The sequence below is a fragment of the Engystomops pustulosus genome, chromosome 5, assembly GCF_040894005.1.
Source record: "Engystomops pustulosus chromosome 5, aEngPut4.maternal, whole genome shotgun sequence".
Lineage (NCBI taxonomy): Eukaryota > Metazoa > Chordata > Amphibia > Anura > Leptodactylidae > Engystomops > Engystomops pustulosus.
The window spans coordinates 72,078,068-72,100,770 of record NC_092415.1 but is presented as its reverse complement, the minus strand read 5'-3'; positions in this window follow the sequence as shown (position 1 = coordinate 72,100,770).

Here is a 22,703-nt window from a genome sequence, read left to right as displayed (position 1 = left end):
TACACTTGATCTTATCCGAAAGGTTCTTAGAAGTGCTGTTTGGGGAGTAGCCTAGAGACAGGGGCTTGGATTGGCGAAAGCTCGCCTGGCAGCGGAGCGCCAGCTCCATGCCAAGAACCAACTAACATAGTTTTAACTGCAGCACCTTTAATCTACTACTAGTTCACTGCCTCCATACATCGTCCCCTTATCAAACGAGCTGTGTCAGGCAGAATTTTGGATTGTTTTCATGGCTTCCATGTTAACTTTGTCGCCACCCTGCTGTGTAATCCACAAAATATACTGGCAAACTTTTATCATGTACCAATATTATTTGAGCGCTTCTTGCTCACCTCCTTTGGTTCCTCTCTGCTACCCATTGGTTTGAAGCCTGAGTCCATTTAGGGTATGTCGCCATGCCACTCTCTAGCCTTCCGCTGCTGCCGCTGCCTCTGCATGCCGTCCCCTATAGTGTCAGGGTCAATTATTGGATGTTTTAGATGCTATCTAGCTTCATTCTGTCACTCTGTCATGGCCATGCTGTTGCCCATAATTTTGGCATAATGGTGCATTTAAGCAGCCTCAGAGGCATCCATGCATGCTGCCCCTGCTGTTTCCTGTCCATTTCCGTGGTGTTTCCATCCTTTTCTGAGGTTCCCAGGTGTTTGGCCAAGCTTCCCTGTGCAGAGCCTTGGTCCCCTTGAAAAATGCTCGAGTCTCCCATTGACTTCAATGGGGCTCGTTACTCGAAACGAGCACTCGAGCATCGGGAAAAGTTCGTCTCGAATAACGAGTACCCGAGCATTTTAGTGCTCGCTCATCTCTAGTTATATCCAAGCCCACAAGAAAATGGCGCAAATGCGTTTTTTTCACCATTTTCACTGCATTTGGAATTTTTTCTCGCTTCCGAGTACATGGCATGGAATATTTAATACCATCACTATGAAGTGCAATTTGTTACGCAGAAAACAAGCCATCACACAGCTCTTTACGTGTAAAAATAAAAAAGTTATAGATTTTTGAAGGTGGGGAGTGAAAAATGGACATGAAAAAACAGGAAAGGGCCCGGTCCTTAACCGGTTAAACAAAGGTAAAACTGAATAAATCTATCACAAATAAAGCTACATGAATATAAACATAGAAAACTTTTAAAATAAGAATTGAATTATTATTTTATCGTTAGAATTGTAATATGAAGACACTTTTTCTCAAAGTTTCCAAGTTTAATAATAATCATTTTAATACCATTTCCACTAAGAATGAGGTTAAAAACAATATGATAGTTTTTTTTTTCAGATTTTTTTTCTAACTTTTTAGTACACAGTGAAGTATATTGACCTCATACAGCTCTGTGAACTGAAAATAAAAACTGCTAACATTAACTGTTAAGTTGCAACTGGAAGGGGGTTAAATAACTTAATTGTAAAATAAACAGACCATAAAATATGTAATTCAAATTTTTATATTTCTATAGAAGTGGTAGTCTTGTCAATAATGGCAATAATGATTCTTTCCCAGACTAAATACCTGTTAAATTAAGAGAATACCTGTTAGGAAATCAACAGAATATGGACTACATGTAGTAATAGCAGCAATTGTGGATATACTTATCTAACATGTTTGTGTGCTTTCAACTTAATGTTTTTTCTAGAAAGTGAAAACGGAACAATTTGGACATGAACAGATGCACAAACAGAATAATATTTGGGGACCAGTCAAGATGGCATAAGTGCTCTGTTTATGCATGTTTGCCTTCTGGTTCTTATTGTCTTACTTTGGTTACAGAAGTGTTTAAGCAATGCAGTGCAGATGATAAAATATATGTGTTTCATTGGAGGAACTCACAATCTCTCTGGTATAGCAGATGCGTGGCCTAAGGCTAAATGCCATATACTCGTCCCTATGCTAAAAACTTTCAGTGATATAATCTATGTAAAATTTAAATAACATAACTAAATTAGATATTTCAATGTAATACGTAATAATGTTTTTAAAAAGATGAACGTTTAGTTTAGATTTTGTAATATATATTTCTTTATATATTTATTACTTTTATGGATTTCTTCTTATAGTATAAGCAATCAAGTTTCTTCAAGGAACATCAGGATACACAAAAGTAAAGCAGCCATGTACATCTGTACAAACCATCCAAAAACTCAGACCTTAAAGGGAACCTTTCACCACATTTTTACAAATACAGCTAGTCACCGGTTCCCGTAGAGTCCTATTAACTAATTGCCATCATTCTTATAGGTAAAATTTGTTTCCCTCACATCCCCATAAAATCAACTTTATGTTATTCTACCTGGCATCTGAGGGGGCATGTCCTGCTCGGCGGCCCCTTTCATCTACTTCTACCCATGCCTTATGCCTCCTCTCTATTTAGCACTTCAGGTCATGTGACAAAGGTGATGTCATCTAAGGTCATTTACCCTTTAAATTTGCAAAATATACCTCCTTTTTTTTTCTAATCACATGAAATCACAGGACGCCTCCATAGACTTCTATTCCTCCCCATTCTCAATGGAGGCATGCTGTGATTTTATGTGATCAGATACATACATGGGGTATCTTTTGCAAATGTACAGTGTAAAGGAACTTATATTACATCACCCTGGTCACATAATATGAATACAACACAAGGCACTGTTTAAAAAAGTTGACACAATATTTCCTATAAGTAAACAGAGCTGTATACTTCTGTAGTTGAGTGTCAGCATGTGGTCCCTACAGATCAGAAAAACTGTTATTGTTATTGTTAGCTGTTATTAAGGTACAGTGCCTTACTGGCAGCTAAATTTAGGTCATTTGGGGATTACTCATAACCGTTTACCAGCAGGCATTGTTGGTTTGAGTGGTACAATTCTGGCAACAGGTCTTCTCTTCTTTAAGTAGTAGAGGTGGCCATTTAATTGTAAAAATAACAGAAATGAGTCAGCGCAAACACTGGACAATAGGCTGAAGTCGCTGGTAACAAAGGTGGTGACCTGCACCCCAACTTGAGTATAGATCCAACTCGTGGAGCTACTAAAAACAAGATAAAACAAAATGTACCTGCGCCAAACACTCTAACAAGTGATAAAAAATGTGGTATTTTGGGGTCTAGATGGTAATTTGCTATTAAATATAAGTGGATACCTGGTGATGGTGGAAACCGAACCTCCTGGTCTGAAGTGGATACAGTCCCTTTTGGTGCTGGAATCCGGAAATATGGTAAAGTCCACGATTATGGTTGTCCAGAGGGTTTTCTTTCCACAGGTAATCCAAACTGGATGTTCATAGACTTGAGGATCGCTAGTGTTTGCACGTGGAGTAGAGCCCCGGCCGGTGGCTACTGCTCCATACACAGTTCTGATTGCAATCCGTGTGGTGACGTCACCCGGTACGGTAAGTCCAGAAAGACAAAACTTCTTCCTACGCGTTTCGAAGGCTGCTGCCTTCTTCCTCAGGGAATTTGTGTCACTGTGCATATAGTGTGTTTATATAGCGATCGCCTGTCTATGTAAATATCCAAAAAAAAAAAAAAAAAAAAAAAACTTTATCTAAAACCTTAAAGTTAAAATAGTGACAAAAAAAAAAAACTCCACTCAAAACTTTAAAGTTAAAATAGTGACAAAAAAAAAAAAAAAACTTTATTCAAAACTTTAAAATTAAAATAGTAACTAACTTATGCATTAAAAATAACGGTGTCGCTACAACGACATATATACGCTGGTACCGTGTATGTTGTATTCAAAGGGCATCATGTATCGTGTAAAAGGATTTTAAAGGATTTTAAAATATGTATCAAAGCATTCATTATAGAAAAGCAAACAGTTCTATTTCTTGGTTTAGCCCTTCGGGTGCTAATGAATCCAATGAGAAGATCCATTTGGTTTCTGTCCGTGACATCTGGGCGATGTAATTTCCTCCCCTCCAACTTTGGTTCACCTTTTCTATTTAATTGTATCTCACTGCAGCAGTTTTTCTATTACATTTAACCACAGTTTTGATGACTTTGTACCTGAAACATTTTCCCACGTCAAACACAAGAGGTAGTCAAAATACAGACGGTCCCTGACTTAACATCCAATATAACAGCCATCTTACAAATGACACCTTATTATTATTATCTTTACTGTGCTGCAAGTCTTATCAAATGTGTCTGCAATTCTATGCCTGTTTCAACTTACATACAATTTCATCTAAAGAACAAACCTAAAGAACCAATATTGTATGTAACCCGGCGCATCTGCCCCCTCTTGACCTTTTCTATTAATGTTTACCTTTTTTATAACTGTGTAGTACCTAGGGTCCCCAGGATTACAGAAGAGAACGGAGATGATTTATTATTCCTTTTCTGCCAGTTTTCTGCCTTCTCTGGCACTTTGGTTGTGTTGGGGCAGAGAACGGGGTGAGGAGCAGAAGGACATGAATTCCCTGGCAACTGCATTTACTATAGTCTCTGCCAGAAAACTAGTGGACACTATAGCCAAAAACTGTGCCAGATCTTAGGGCGATGACTTGGCGTCCTCGTGGATTTGTTATGCGCATTTTATCTGATTTTATGTGAGTAGATTTGAAAATAAATTACTGAATTGGTGGAACTGTCTACGCTATGTCCGTTTATTTTTTTCTTTATATAGGATATGCTACTAGGAGAATTTAAAGGACTTTTAACATCTAAGCGGTTCTATGTCTGGATGGTGCCTTATTTTCGTCTGAGGCGTTAATGGTTTCACAGGTCAAGGGACTCCATTGGAAGATATACTTGTAATTCGTATGAATTTGTAATAAAACTGAGGGACTTGAAGACTATATAGAGCTCTGGTGACACTACATAATATTCTTCAAGAATCAGAGAAAAAAAAAAGTAGTGTGTCACTGACATGATTTGATTCAAAAAACATAACAAATTTTATTAATATTCAACACTGAACACAAACATGTATATAAAATCAATTAAAACTGTACCAAATTACATACAATTGTCTACCATGTAATGCACTATGGTCGGTGCAAAAACAAGACACCTCCTGAATGGGTGGTATCCACCCAAAACCACCCCTAAACAATGAAAAGACACATATAAAGTGCAAGTGCATCTGTCAAGCTGCCATGGAAGTAAGGGTTAAGTAAATTAATGCCTACAATGTAAACATGGTAAAAAGTTGATAAAGGTAATGGAGACTTCCTCAGGGGTACCCCTGGAGACGTAACGCATGTGTCTGAATCAGTAGTACCGTCTGACGGTACGCCCCCTAATTTGTGTGGCATGAAAACCAGGGCAGCTACGCCACAAAAAGGGTCACTTGCAACACAATTGCAGTGCAGGCACTTCTTAAACATGCACAGTCTGACAAAAGTGCAGCACTCGACCCATAGTAATTGTGCCCCACTGTGTGTATAGTAAGACAGATAGTCTTAGGTGGAGTCTACAGGCAAAGTCACACAAAGTCAAAGTAGCATCACTGTGTGTGTAACCATACCATTTTGAATGTAAGTGTCATCAGGATTGTGAAAAATAATGTATATTTCAGGATTTTCACAGGAGAGAGGCTGGGAGTAAAGATCATAAAGCAGATGAGTTTCAGGGGTCTTCAAAAGTCATCTACAGTCTTGGAATATAAATCCTTTTTTATAGTCCTGCTTCTACTAAGAACACACACAAAGGTATAGTTACATAGATCTCCAAGAGTGCTACCTAACACCATATGCAGCTTTGTATGCTCAAGTCTGCTAGTACATTCCTTTAAACTACACCAGACTGACCACAGCGTCTGATGCTGAATGATAAATCTGGTTGAGATTGAGATGGTCTAACTTTGCGCTTGTTTAATATGGTGGAAAGTATTACTGGCACACATTGCACAATAACATTGATACATTTGGTTAATAAATCTTCCTCATTGATTTCCATACTGTCAGCTAAATTTCAGCACCACTTGATGGATCCTGCATTTACATTAAAGGGGTATTTTCACCTCAGCATTCACATTCAGTTTCACTAATCTTCCATATATAAACATTTCTTTAATTGGATGTTATTAAAAAAAATGTTCCTGTGTGAAGATAATTTCTCATAAATGTAGCCATGTTGTCCCTTAGAAACGAGATAGCTTCCTCGGTTACGACCACGTCACATTTAGGCAGCAGTGGCCAGACATGCGCTATAGAGTCCTGCCGGACCTCCTGGAATCAGCAATCATTACCACAGGACGGCTGTGGGACATGCAGTAACTCCAGGACATTTCATTTACAAACACCTTTTGTTCCTTTGTGCAATCCTTCCAGCAGAGGTGGCCGTATCCGAGGAAGCCATCTCGTTTCTAAGGGACAACATGGCTACATTTATGAGAAATTATCTTCACACAGGAACATTTTTTTTTAATAACATCCAATTGAAGAAATGTTTATATATGGCTGATTAATCAAACTGAATGTGAATGTCCAGGCGAGAATACCCCTTTAAGGAGGATTCTTTGCTTCTCTTCTTCTGGTCAAGTTAGTACAGAACATTACCTTCTTGCTTTATTGACCATGCAATGTGTAAATTTGCTTGCCCTCTGAAGCTTCATGCCCATTTGTTTGTAACATGCAGCGATTCAGACTAAAGTAATAAATATATAAATGATATAAAAAGAAGAGAGAGAATATGTTAAAAATTTTGGAAATTAAGAGGCCTACTTCTCTGATTATTCTTAAAAACTGTGTCATCCATGATAATAGATGTAGTCGCGAAAGAAGCAATGCTGCTATGGAGTTTTAATAGTAATGCAAAGTAATTGTATCTCACTGATAAATATTGAGTCCTACGTCTGATTTATCCAATCTCCTTTCTGCTGCTGTAATTAGCAGCATATGGATTTCATTTTTCCACTTCTGTTATTTTGACTTTCTATGAAGTTGTGCTGATCAGAATAATGAGTTTGGGTGCTTGTTGTAAAAGTAGTTGCATGTTAAAGTAAACAAGCAGATTGGGCAAAGTACCACTGTCAGCACTGTTGGCAATGAAGCAATGACAGTATGTTGAGCTCCAATTCTTTTACATTATTCACAGTACTGGGCGCAACATTAGATTAGATAAGAAGTCAAGGAAAACAGGAAGCCCCACAAGAAAATGTTAAAACCACTACTGTCAGATGTAGCTTGTTAATAGGTAAAAATAAAATATATTCAGTATTTTTAGTATAAACGGTAAATTCTGGTGTAATTCTTAAAATTTAACAATTTTACTAAATATTTCATTGTACAGATGATTATCTATAGTATTTAAAAATGTTTTTCAAAAGGTTTTTTTATTTCAAATTCCTTTATTGAAATCGGATTGTTTGCATACAAATTGTTAGAGCATGAATTCTACATATTCGTAACTCAGAAAAAAAAAGGCTGTTTGTATAATAGTAACAATACAAAACTAGTGAAATACAAAGCGGGATATCGGTTCTATAGTGAGTTGACAGTAAGCTTCTTTAGTACAATGTCTATATCCCAGAACCATTTTTTGTTTGAAACAGAAAAGATTGAACTAGGGGGAAGGGGAGGAAAAAGGGGGGGGGGAGGAGAGCGAGTCTAGTCTGTCATAGTCTGTACTCGGGTGATCTGATAAAGTTCATCCAGGGGTCCCAAATCTGTGTGTGGTGTTCCTCTTTGCAATGAAGTTCGGCGGAGAGTTCCCCCATCCTCTGTAGGTGTAGGATTTCTGTGAACCAATCAGACATGGAGGGTACCCTGGTGGATTTCCATAATCTAGGAATTAGTGAGAGGGCTGCGATTAGGAGGAAGCCAACCAGGGACCTTTTTACTTTCTGCTGGGTTTTAGGGAGCATGGATAGTAGGAGTTGAGCTGGTTCATTACTTAGTTTATGTCCTGTCACTTTATTTGTCAGGTTGACCACACGGGTCCAGAATGGCTGTAATGCTGGGCATTCCCACCATATGTGGAGCATGTTGCCTACACTCTGTCGGCATCTCCAACATTCCGCTGGGCTTGTGGGGTATATGGCGTGAAGTTTAGCCGGGGTCCAGTACCATCTAGACATTATTTTAAAGTTGGTTTCCTGCGCTTTGCCTGAAGTGGATACTTTATGACAGAGTTCAAAGGCTTTCAGCCAGTCCTCTGTGGTATGGGCAGTCCCTAGTTCTCTCTCCCAGGCCTTCACATATGGAGGGGTTGTTTTTGCCCATTCGTCTTGGTAAAGGCCATAGATCGTTGAGATCGCATGGGGAGTGGCTGAGGGGGAGGTGCACAGGCGTTCAAACGGTTTGAGTTCTCGGTGGAGATTGAGGTGTCCCTTGTGTGCATTGTAAAAATGTAGCAGTTGTGTGTATTCCCGTGATGTGCGTGAGACGTCTGTGTTTGGGGTGAGAATATTATTGAGGGGGCAGAGGGAGGTGCCTTCTAGTAGGTCTTTGAATTTGAGTTGCGAGTTAACTCTAAGGACATTTAAGAAGTCAGCATGAGTTCCTGGTGGAAAATCAGGGTTGTCCATGATAGGTGTCATGGGACCGTCAGGATCAAAGAGGCGTGTGGAAGCATCAAGTTTTTTTAGTGTCTTTAGTACCTGGATGGCAACAAAAGGTAGTGTGTTTTGACGATGGGCAAGTAAAGTATAGGGATGAGACCAAGGCAGGGTAGTTAATGGCACGGGTGAGAGACTGTCTTCGAGTTGTACCCACAGCTTGTTTTTTTTACCATGAAACCAGTCCAATATCCTCGCGTGGGTGGCAGCAAGGAAATAGCTTTTGCAGTCAGGAAGTCCCAAACCCCCCTGTAGTTTTCTCAAAATCAGTGTGGTTCTAGCTATCCTAGGGGGAGAGTCGGACCATAGAAATTTGTTGAGGATACCTGACAGTTTTTGAAAAAATAGCTTGGGGTAGAGCCAATGTAATCGTCTGGAAAAGGTATAGTAACCTTGGGAGGATGGTCATCTTGACACAGTTAACTCTCCCTATCCATGAGATCTGCTTGGATGCCCAGTTTGTTAGGTCCATTTTTGTATTTTGTAGGAAGGTGTCGTAGTTTAATGCATATGTAGTTTTGGGATCTGAAGGGATCTGTATCCGTAGATATGTGATGGCCTTATGTTGCCATGTGAAGGGAAATCTCAAACGTATTTCTTGTGTTTCTGTGTCTGAAAGACCCAACCCCATTGCCACGCTTTTGGTTATGTTGACCTTGTGATTGCTGAAGTGGCCGAAAGTTCCGAGGACCTTCATGAGTGGGGGTAAGGAGATGTTTGGGTTGGTTAAATATAAGCGGACGTCATCCGCGAAAGCGGAGCATTTGTATTCGTTGTCCCCTATTGTGATTCCCTTAATGTCTGGATGTGTTCTGATGGCGTTGAGGAGATGTTCTATTACCAGAGCGTACAATAGGGGGGATAAGGGGCACCCCTGTCTGGTTCCATTTTTGATGGAAAAGGGGGGAGAGCCATTGATTTTTATTTGCGCATGTGGGGTACTATATAGGGCATTGATTTTTGCTCTTATTACCGGGCCTAGGCCAATTTGGGATAGAGTCTCTTCCAGAAATGCCCAGTCCGTCCGATCAAACGCCTTTTTGGCATCAAGTGAGAGTATGAGTGTGGGGACTCTTTTTAGAGTTGTTTGATGTATCAGGGAGAACGACTTCAGGGTGTTGTCCCTGGCCTCCCTGGTAGGTATGAAACCCACTTGATCCGGATGTACTAGACCCCCTAGTAGCCTAGCAAGTCTACAGGCTATCATTTTGGCATAAATTTTGGTGTCAGTGTTGATGAGTGAGATTGGCCTATAACAGGGGCAGAGTTGGGGGTCTTTCCCTTCTTTGGGGATAACGGTGATGTGTGCATGGAGGAATGGAGGCTGCAAAGGATTGGATGGGGAGACTGCGTTAAACGTAGCTAGTAGGTCTGGGGAGATCTCCTGCAGCAAAGTTTTGTAAAAGATTGCAGAGTACCCATCGGGTCCCGGACTCTTACCAGCCGGGAGGGATTTAATTACCGCCTGGAGTTCTTCTAATGTAAAGGGTGTTTCTAGTTGTTCTGCCTCTTCCCTTGGCAAGGTTGGAAGTTTTGTGTTTTGTATGTATTGTTTCTGAGAAATTGGGGGGTTTGGTGGGGCAAAGGATGTCGATGGTGTAGCAAGATTATATAGGGAGTGATAGTAGGATGAGAAGGCTTCCACTATATCATCCGTAGAGTGGACCATTGTGCCGTTGCTAGTCTTAATCGAGGCTATATATGTTGATGCTCTTTTATTGCGTATGGTCCTGGCTAGTAATCGGCCTGGTTTATTTCCCCACTCGTAAAAGGAGCGGGAGCATAGATGATGAAACCGTTTCTGTTTGGCTTCAAGGAGAGTGTTGACCTGGTGTCGGATTGCCGTGTTTTCTCGTAGGGTCGCTAGTAGTTGATTCTGCTTATGTTTGGCCTCTAGTTTATGTAAGCTGGTCAAAAGCGATTTAAGTTTGAAGCTGGCAGCTCTTTTTTGTTTTATAAGGATACATCTTAGGTTGCGTTTAAGGATTTCCCATTTAAGGGCTGGGGGAGTGGTGTCCTGTTTATGATCCAGGTGAAACTGGTTAGTTGCTTCTTTTAGCTCTGAGAGGCAGAGCTGGTCCTGTAATAGAGATTCATTTAATCTCCAATTAAAGGGGGATCGCCTACCAGGTAAAAGGGAAAGGGTACATGTCACAGGGGCATGGTCAGAGTTAATAATCGAGCCGATATCAGATCTCAGGACTGACGGAAGCAATTTGTGTTGGAGAAATATGTAGTCAATCCTACTATAGGAGTTATGGGCCTTGGAGTAGAATGTGTAATCCCTGTCCTCTGGGTGATGCAGCCGCCATATATCGCATAATTGCATAGAATGAAGGAGTTTGCGTAAGCGGTTGAGCTTTCTGTATGATACAGAGGATTTGCCCGCTGAGGTGTCAATGAGTGGTTTGATGGCTAGGTTAAGATCACCACAGAGGATAAGGGAACCCCTCGCAAATTCCATCAGGTCGTCTAGAATTTTGAGCAGAAAGTTTGTCTGATCGAAGTTCGGGGTGTATATATTGGCAAAGGTATACTCAGAGCCCTGAATATTACATCTTAGAAATAGATATCTGGCCTCAGTGTCGAGCTTAGTTTCTAAAATTGTGCATTGCGCAGATTTGTGTATAAATACCGATACTCCCCTGGATTTACTTTCAGGGCCAGACACGGAGCTCAAGTTAGGCACGTCTGCTCAGCATCTCGGTCAAGCCACGCCCCCCCTCAAAGGCATTTTTTGATTTACATTTCATGCATGAATCAATAGACATTTATATTGAAATTTATTTATAATAATATAAAAATATTAAAATAAGTAGATGCAGTAAATGCACGGTATATCCATATAAATCCTTTGATCAAACTTACATTAACCAGAATCAAATTCAGCTTAAAGGGGTATTCCGAGAATATATACGGGTGATTCAAAAACCCATAATGCTATAAATAAGTGAATACAACAAAGCTCTATTTTATTAGTCACAAAATGGAGCTTAAATAGTTTGATTTCATGATTCACAAAATCTTATGGGCTTTCTAAAGTAGGTGGTGTTATGACCAAGATGGCCACCACTGGAAACTTCAAGTCCTATTATTCTTTGGTTTTCAGTAACTCCTCGTACGCTCTGCTCCCAGTGATGATATAACAGACTATTCTTCTCTGTTGCCATTGTAATGATGTGTATAACTGCCATCACTGCACATTACCTCAGTGATATGACGTTTCACCACGACACTGTCCATACTGCATGCACTACAACCAACCGACTACAGACAAACATAGTGGTGATCACATGTGCTGCCCAGTGCAGGAAATGTGATGTGGACATGTGATCAGCGGCCATCTTCTGTCCTGTTTCAGCTCTGCAGGGAGAAAATCAACGGACTGATTAAAGAGCCAGTAGCATTTTAATTCTTCATCACAAAGTATGTCAACAGCATTTTTCTGTTAAGGAGAACAACATTTTAAATAACAAATAACTACATATTAGCTTATATTTTAAGGACCCATTTGTATATGAATTGTGGTTATTCCTGGAATACCCCTTTAACTAGGGGTCAGGGAGTAAGAGTTCTCCTCACAGAGAGTATGCCAGTTAAGACCACATTGCAGACATGTGGAGACCTTTAGCCATTGATGCTCCAATAGGGAATTCTGGGAAATATGCAAATATGTTTTCCTACATAGGACAAGGAAAACCATGGCAGCCCACTTACCATAAAGAATGAGGGAACCACACAGTGAGAGTAGATGTAAACTCATGCAGCCTCCATACAGGCTGAAGTCCAGATCTATATGGGAGGGAGAAGCTTGATTTTTTTTTTTAACAAACTAAACAGAATTTGTTTATGAGGTATATTATAAAAATGTTTATCATATCCCTCCAACACACAATATTAAAATTGATCTCAAATTACAGTTATTATAAAGTTAGAAAGTGCAACATTGTCCAGTGTCCCTAACCAATCCCAATTGTCCCCTGCAGGAAGGTTCATGAGCCCTAAAGGTTCTTACTCAGCTTGTTTTTGTGAGGGCTCCAACCACTTTGTTTCCTGTGTTCCTCAGCCATGCCACCCATGTCCCCCTCTGCCTGACATTTGGTGCTTCTGACTGGTATAACTGAATAACAATCACCGACAACAGGACCACTTCATGATAAAGTGGCCTTGGATACTCCAATCAACAAGTTCCAGACTCTTCTTAATGTCTTAAAGTTGAAAACCTCAGAGGTTGCTGGGAGTCTGTAATGCAGATTAAAATGGTTGATCACTTTACCTCATGTTTTTTGTAATTTGTAATGTGTGTGTAAGTGTTGGTGACAGCATATTAATTAATTTACCAATATACATCTATTAATAGTTTTGCTCTACTTTCTTGATATGTGAAGTGAAACCTCCTGTCTTTTACATCATCAACTAGAGATTCCTGACCATGAAATGGCCACAGAAGGAGGGTCATGTGATCTCCATCTCGCCATAAAAACAATCGCTCTGCCATGGCCTCATGATAGTGGACAGATAGAGATCACATGACCCTCCATCTGTGGCCATTTTATGGTCAGGAATCTCTGGCTGATGAGGTAAAAGACAGAAAGCTTAAATTTACATATCAATAAAGCAGTATACAACTTTTAATAGATGTATATTGGTAAATTACCTAAAATACCACACACACATACACTTAAACACATTTAAAAAAATATGAGGTACAGTGGCCGACCCCTCAAGGCTTATTTACGCATGATCTTGTGACTATCCTATTGATTACAATGTGTGATCACCTTGTGGGTGTGAACTGCAGGATTTATTTATTTGGTGTATTGAACTGATTTAATGAGATTTGGTATTTGTTAATCTAATTTGAGAACAATAGCTAAAATTTGACTTTTAATAAAATTTTATAAATCAATAGTGCAGATAATAATAGTAAACTCTGCAATGTACTTTATTAAACAGATCATTCTTGTGAGCTTTTTCCACAGGCTTTTTCCTTTATTTTAGCTTTTTCTCCTGCACTCCAATGATGCTGATAGATAAAGTAATCGGAAAAGGTGTTTAATGACTTAAAGGGGTTGTCCGGAGATTGGAAGAAATGGTCAATTTGTAAAGCACAACGTAATATCATGACCCTATATAAATAAAGATTATTATTATTATTATTATTATTGTAGTTGTCTCCTTAAAATAGTGCCAAATTGAACCATGATTTGTTCCTGGATTACTCTACATCTCAGCTGTTGGGAGATAAATGGAGCTTAGTTGCAAAAGGCACAAACTATGGTCATCTGTTTTTTGGTAAAAAGATATTTCACTCACTATGGAGTTTGCGTACCAGTGCCACCCCACTTCCTAGCAAGAGCTCACCACACAAGCGCAAGAATAGCTTGGTGCTGTGAACCTAAATCAGGGGGAGGGAGGAGAATAGAGCAAGGATGTGTGATGGGGATGGAAGGGGCTGTAGGAGCGATGCTGATTGATAGCCTGTGGCATCCAAGAGTAGACAACATTATGGTTGGAAATGCCCCTCCCCGGAGACTCGACTGAGAAATATGGCAGGGAACCAGAAAAAGTTTTATATGGTTTATTTTAATAACAAAATAAGTTACAAATTACTGTGGAAACCTGTCCCAAGCTAAAAATGGCCCACTGATAGCAGGTTCAATTTAAAGAAGTATATTATAAAGATTACTATAATCACCTGCACTACAAATTTTGGATATAAAAAAAATAGCTTCAATTGGTTGGCTACGCAGTAATCATTTGGGGAATGATTACTCAAGAAACCAAATTATCATAATATCAGGACATACTATCAAAATTTGCATAAAATAGGAAGCTTATAATAGAATATCATGGAGTCATGTTGCATTGACAACCATTTCATCCTATGACACGTATTTCTGGATATGTGCAGTGAAGCAGAAAGGTAAGGCAGGACACGTCTATATTTCATAATGGCATTAATTTAAGGCAAGGAGAATTCGCCATTTTTAAAGGCACTCAAACACATTTGGATTGTCCTGGATTGGCTCTAAATTTCTGCCAATGGATATTCTCCTATCACGGCTCCCTGATTTAATGAATACAATTTAACATTTCGATTTCATTTTACAAAGAAAAAAGGAAATTATTTTTTCACAAGAAAGATTAATTTCTTATGTAGATGTATATTTTATAATGATTGAAAATAAACCATCTGACCCTAAATCACTTTCAGTACAAAGGAGCTAAAAAATTATCTTCCTGCCCTGTCTCTTTCTGTGTACTTGTAGCCTTTCCGGGAACAAATCATTATTAACTGCAAATTAAATGATTGGAATAAAACAATGTAACTTCATTTGTTCAACATCATTCATAAATGTGAAATCATAAAACACTTTACTGGATTGCAAAGTAGAAAAACTGGACATTATAAAATAAGATGTGTATGAAATTAATAAATTGTACTGACACATATAGAGAGATATTTTTATTATTTATGAGGTTAAGTTAAGAAAAAGGAAAAATCCAAATCCTAAGTATCTTGACAATGGACAGCTGAAATCAATGAAATTATGAATATAATTAAAATTTTACTGTTATTCTTTAGCCTACTATTACCACTGCTGGTATAAACTTTTTACATACTAAGAACCATTTTAGGATAATTATTACATGGGGTTGTAATACAGTCCCATTTTAATGCTTTTCATTACTGTCCATGGGTTCTATTTATGTCTTCATATTATTGACACTAAGCTGCAATGCCAAAAACAATCCCACAGACAAGGCTAAGGCAACCTTTTAGGGAAAAAAAGTAGCCAAGTTTTTAAAATTTTTGATAACCTATTTTAGACTACATTCACATGGCATTTTTTCCATACCTGGTAAAGAAAAAATTGGGTGTCTATACAAAGTATGGATTGGATGCATCCCAGTGTAAGTTAAAGTGTCCTAAATTTAAAGGGCCATTAATTTATCACACATCATGTGACATTCTGGAAAATCTAGCAGATTAATGCAGATTCTAGGAAAACTAAGTCTCCCTTAATGACTTAATGACAAAGGCAGAATTTTGGCACACTGCAGATGAGGGTGTAACGGTGATGATCTGTGGCCATCGTCTTGTTACTTGTCCTACCAGACAGGGCGTATACTGCTAGCCAGCATGTGCAACTTGCATAGATTTTAGAGCTGTGTGTCTCCTGTCAATCTTGCCACCCCACTGATGGTAATAAACGGCATGTTACCCCAATGGGAGCTGCCTGAGCATTGGTTCCTGAGTGTTCCAGGCATGTTTTTATCTGCTCTTTGGATTTCCTGTGTTGGACACTGGCATTGGTCTCTGACAATGATGCTGATTTGTTATCCTTTGTATACAACCAGAGTGTTCCAGGTAGTGTGTGGCCCAAAGTCAAACCAGTTGGATAGCACAGTGGGTCCACAACCTCCTGTTGCAACAGAGAAGTGTATAGAATAAAGTCAGCTGCCATGTTCATATTTAAGCAAACATCAGCTAGATCAGTTCACACATGGAATTATAGTGAATAAAAATATAACATTTAAAAAAAAAATTTAAGAGTTCTGTAAACATGTAGATCAAAGTGGTCAAGATCATCCCAGCATTTCTGGTGAAACCTAAGTTCTTTAGCAACAAAACTAAAAACACATGTCACAAAAATTTCACAAATAGCACAGTACCGCATTATAGAGGACAAGACTCCATACATCATAGTCAGGGCCGCATCTGCCATAAGGTGGGATGAAGATTCCACCTCAGGCAGTGGATGCCCAGAGGCCTGAGGGGCTGGCAGATTGCTTAAGGTATGGACTTGCCAAAAGCTTGCAAGTCCATACTATTGGGAAAATCATTTGCATATGTGCCTTGTACAGAGCAGCGCATCTCTGACAGATCAGTTTACGTCGCTCTGTACAACACAGGCTGACATGATGACATCATCACACTCAGCCTGTGTGTCTGTACACCGCCCACTTAAGAACACCCGACTTACAGACGACCCCTAGTTACAAATGGACCTCTGGATTTTGGTAATTTACTGTATTTTATCCTTAGGCTACAATAAACAGTTGTAATAGTTATCAAAGGTGTCTGTAATTAAGCTTTATTGTTAATTCTGGTTCTTATGGCAATCAAACATTTTTAAAATCCAATTGTCACAGAGACCAAAAAAATTATCTCTGGAGTTACAATTATAAACTATACAGTTCCGACTTACATACAAATTCAACTTAAGAACAAGCCTACAGAACCTATCTTGTATGTAACCCAGGGACTTCCTGTACTGAAGATGTTGCAGACGGAAGTGCCAGCAGCAGAGAAGCTGCATCTATATATATTAATATGATGGGGGATGTATACATACCATTACTATGGGGCTCTATACATTAATACTATGGGTGCTGTAAATATATCATAACCATGAGGTGCTAAACATTAGTGCTACAGAGGAAATATATATATATATATATATATATATATATATATATATATATATATATTGTGAGACACTGAAGGGGTTAACTGTGGATGGGCGGTATGTTTCCCCTAGGTTTTGCTACTATGCAAGGCCTTAGTGCTGAGGTTGTGTTTTCCAGCACCTTGGACACAGGTGGTGGGAACAGCCAATCAGGCTAATAAAGCCGCTCAGCAGTGCTCAGAATGTTGTCTCTCTCTGGAAGGAGGCTGGAGAGCACACAGCACTGACCTCTGTGCCTGGAGCAGCCAAGTGATTTTCTTAGTGGTGAGTCAGAGAACCATTGTTTAGTTAGTACCCTGACGGGTAGGATATTATTTTGTTTTGATGCCTGAATGTGAAGGCTGTTTTATTTTGATTCCTGCTGAAATAAACACAGGCTAGACCTGTTTTGGACTGTACTTTGGTGTCACTGTCGTGAACTGCATCACAGCACCCCGCTACCACGGTCTCTACTGGGCCAAATCTCCCACAATATATATATATATACCAATGCTATGGGGGGCTGTGTATATATATGAAGGGCATTCTATTTATATTAATGCTTTATATATTATATTTTATTATATTTATTTACATTAAAACTATGGCTGTATATCAGCTTGAAGTGAGCCCCAGACAGGGGGGGTGCAGATGCAGTAGCCTGTGTCTCAGTCTCATCATGCATTCTTCCTCTACTTCACACCATCCCTCCCTCTCCTGCTTAATGCACATGACAACAAGAGGAGAGATGCAGGAGTGTAAAAGAGTGGAGACACAGACACGCACAGGGTGCAGCTCTGAAGATGCAGACAGTGACAGTGAGATCTTGGACTAATCCCTTTTCCAGCTGTCCTTACCTACTTGCCTGGACTTGCCCTAAATGGTAAGTCACAACAAGAAGATGTTTCCTCCTGAGTTACAGTGCAAAACAAGGAAACAAAAACAAAACTGTTGATGAACCGTAGTGAAGCTGCAGAGTGATAGGTGTGATGCAAATGAATTAAAATCGCCAGCAAACATAAACCACTTTTAACACTTAGAATGTCAGTGTAAGACAAAATGACACAATCAACGCATTTTAAACCATACCCCATGGAAAGAGGAGGATGCCAACCTAGATGTTACAGTTGCATTCAAAAGGTGAAAATGGGCAGCAAGTTTTTTGAGATACACTATGTACCTTCATAACTGGTGATAATAATAAAACCTACACAAAAAAGACTTTTACAACAGTTTATTCAAAGTGTACTCTCAAAAATGTTATTAGAGGCAGATGTTATATAAACAAATACACTGTGATGGTTGGACATTCAAAAACATCATGGCAACACTGGGGAAAGGGATCACACGATAATATGTTGGGGCAAGGATTGCTATAAAAAAGAAGAAAATGTACTTGCCTGGCACTGACTGTTTGGCTGGACGATCCAGGGGTCGTAGGATCTGGTTCATCCATACACAGGCACCATGGGGGTTTTCCAAGATTTCTTAATTTTCTTTTAAATATTAAGCATTTCCATGTAATACTTTTTTCATAATGCCTATTTTTGGAGATACAGATATGTATATATATATATATTATGTTCATCATATATACTGATATGTCCCTTTACACTCTACATATTGATTGGCTCAAGTTGCAAGTATTACAATTATTTTACAGCTTTATTGAACATACTGTAATTCAAAAGTTGTATTACAGTTTTTATGACTCTTATTGCAACCATCCATTATTTTTTACTAGTTACCATTTATAAGATCATAATCAGTGATAGTGTCTTGGCAGTTAAGGACACATCTGATGTTATCTAGGGTAAGTGAGAATATAATACATGGTGGAGATATCACTCATCTGCCACATGGGTGAATATACCATACTACTCACATATTACAAAGTCACTGAATTAAAAAAAAAACTTTTTGGTCTCATTTCATTACCATAATGTTGCACAATTTTAACAATATTAACTGTGCTAAAATATTACTACTACGTCATAATTAAATATTTGGACCCCTGCAACAGGCATTATTAGTAATTACCCTTGGGAGCCCTTGTGGAACATTATTTTATGTTTCTATGTTCCTCTGTAAACTAAAGTAGTGATTCATTGATCAGTTTTATATTGCTTTGAAATACATATAGCCTAATAGTCAGATAACTGTGTCAGGAGCTGTTATACCACTGGCTGACTTTATAGTCCATCATTTCCATCTGTCAAACATTGTAGATGTTGTAATTAAAGATGAGTGGACCCAATATTTGCCTATGTGATAATGGTTACAATTGACTACTACATCTAAGAGGGTAAAATGACAGGATTTGGGTTAGCTCTGATGTTAACAGCTCCATCTAAAGTCCAGTTGGAATATTCCACATTCCTCCTACTCCTAAAGGGATATTTCCAGACATTGGGAGTATCCCATAATTTATCATGATGGATAGATGACAAGGGCTAATAGCATTAGACTATTATAGGAAATAGGGCATCAAAGATAAAGGCTGGGGAAAAATATTTTATATGAAATTTATAACAAAGTGGACAAGAATTACTCATTTGTGACATTGTGGGCATGAAAATGAAACTTGAATTTGCATATGCTCAGAGCAAATGAGAATATATTTACGCAAAGATTTTTTGTGACTTATTAAATAAGCCTGCATGTATCTGCTATAGAGTCCAATCCTCCTTTGAACCACTTAGTCATTGAGCTAATTGCCTTGAGGTCAGCAGCTATGCAACATTACCAGAAGGCAAGCCACCTTCAAACCAAATTTAGAAATGCATCATCAATGATCTTCATCATAACTCCCTTAGGAACAAAGTCGTAGGTCATAATGAAAGCCTACAAACAAATACAAAACACAAGAAAGGTCAAAATAGACATTAAAGCAATATTAGCAAGAAATGTGACTTGTAAATTAGGGAAGAAAATATAGTAATTAAAGAGTTATTGGAGAAATACAATGGCTAGCAACAGGAGAACGCTACAAACTCTGAAAGAAGTTACTTTCTTCATTCTGTGGCCTGTATTAAGTTTATGTAGGACTTAATTTTTTTAGCTATACACAACCATAGGGGGCAATTTATCAGAAGCTTCTAAGTGAAGAATTGTTCTAGCTGCTCAGCTTTATTTTTATAAAAACCTGTGGGAAAATTAAATCTTAGCTCTGATTGGTTGCCACAGGCAAATAGAACAGTTCTGCTCTTAGACACTTATGATATAAACCCCCATAGTGTGTATTAGAGTTTCAATACTGTAATTCATTCAAAGATAGGTGATAAATGAAGACAGTTTTTCGGAAAACCACTACAGGAAATCATACTTAAATTTGGGCAACGACTTCTGTTCCGCCTCTTTATATGTATACAATAGCAAATTATTGGGATTGATGATCCATAGGTAAAATTTCATTCTCAAGCATTGCGCCATGAGAGTGGCTATCATAAGTAATGTGACACAGGAAATCCTGAGTACATTTATGAAACTTGTCTTCATAGGAATACCAGGTATTACATAACATAACCTCCAGTTTTATTACCCCTGCTTGTGTCTCACCATATGTACTAATTATCTTAGTTTAACATCTCCCAAATGTTGTGTTTTCTCTCATTGCTTCATTTGTATCCATGCCTGATAAAGGGGCCTGTAAGCCCTGAAGACTTGGAATAATAATATTTTTTCTGGTTAGGCAATAAAGGTATCACTCCTTAAGCATTTTTGTAGTTTTTACTCAAGAGTATTTACATAATATTGTTCTGAATACCCCATTAACACAACGGGACAGATTTATCAAGCTGTCTGAAAGTTAGAATATTTCTAGTTGCCCATGGCAACCAATCACAGCTTCCCATTAAAATATTCATGGGCACTGGTAAAATGAAAGCTGAGCTGTGATTGTTTGCCATGGGGCAGATTTATCAAGCTGTCTGAAAGTCAGAATATTTCTAGTTGCCCAACATTTTTTTATTCATGGGATGTTAAAGGTGCCGCAAAGGTGAACATATAGATCTATAGCTAAATAGTCTGTGCAGGTAGTTATGTGAACAAATGTTTTCATAGTTAGCCAAATATGTATTCTAAACTGTACACTAGAAGGTTATAACGTTGAAAAAACTTAATAAAACACTTTTAAATGCAAAATGGTTTCAAGTATTATAATAATATATATTGTATTTTAAATGTATTTTAATTATTTATTAGAGTATGTATCAATTTTTCAAATTCTGTGCTATACCACAGAGTGTCAAAATGGTGAGCCTGTTGTTAAAAATTTGAATCTCACCCCTGTCTATACTGATATTACAAAAACACCAAATAGCAGCGCTAATTCAGAAATTGAATGCTTAGGAGACGGACTATGTGAAAACTAGATACAGATGAGTTCAGGCTTGTCAGATCAAATTATATTGACTGATTCATAAAAGTACACAAGGAGACAATCACAGATAATGAGATTAGCCAAACTGTGTGTCCTCTATATAGTAACATGAAAAGTGCAAAGTTCACATGTAATGCACATTTGTGTATAGGTTACTGTACAGATATTCGCTACAAGCAAAGTCGATCTTATCCCAAAAGAATCCAGTAACTTGCCCATTTGTGATTTTATGGGAGGATTGCAGTACTTCACTACACAATAGACATTGATGGGAAATTATACAGCCCTGCACTCCGGCAATGTACTTGTAAAATTTTGCACAGAAATTGTGACATTTTGAAGCTGTATTTCACTCAATCCACTTTTAAAAAGTCGATGGGAAAGTGCATATTTACACCAGATTTATTATATGAAACTTTTTGAAATGAAGCATAATTTGTGGATATCTTTCTACAGCAGCTACAAAACTATCTAGCTATATAAAAAGGAAGAAAAAAAGCGCTCATAGGATAACTCTGTTTGGCGGGTGCGCACCTGGTGAAATTCTGCTAAGCGCATAACTGCTTTGAAGGTATTGGAAACAAAAGGTTGTCACCGATATGGCTCAGCTCCTCTCCTTGGATCTCCTCTGTTGAGTCCGTTTCATTTAGAATGCATATAAGAAAAATGGAGTCTTGGAGTGCTCCACGAATAATGGTGTCTTCCACACTCCCTAATAGGAATGAATACTCCAAAAAGGTAGATAAAAGTTAAGCTCTATTTTATTTCTAAAATGTGTATAATCCGTACATAGTATAAAAACAACAAATATATTATAAAAAGAGTTTTTTTTAACCCGTTAACAGCTCAAGATCTGAGCCGAACCGGCATTGGGAAACACGGGGTGCCGGCTGTGACTGATAGCCGGCACCCCAGTGTAACACCCGTGATCGGAGTTGACTCCGATCGCGGGTGCTTAACCCGTTAAATGCCACGGTCAGCGCGACCGCGGCATCTAACATGTCTCTGGGGGGTCTTTCCCCCACGATCGGCCCCCCCCGAACCGTTTTCGGGGGGCGCCGATCGTTGCTATAGCAACTCTGGGGTCCGATCTGGACCCCAGAGTTACCTGCAAGAATTGCCGGTAAGATGGCGTCTGTGACGTCATCTTACTGGCACAGTGCCAGCCTATGCAAGTGCATAGGCTGACACTGATAATACTCTGCAATACATCAGTATTGCAGAATATTATCATGAACAAGCAATCAGAGGATTATCCAAACATTTCAGAAATTATGAAAATGTAAAGTAGACAAATGTGAAATGTTATTCAGTAACTTATTTAGGTGGTAAATCTATCTGCCTGGAAACGCAATGATTTAGAATTTCGAAAATGGCAAATTTTTC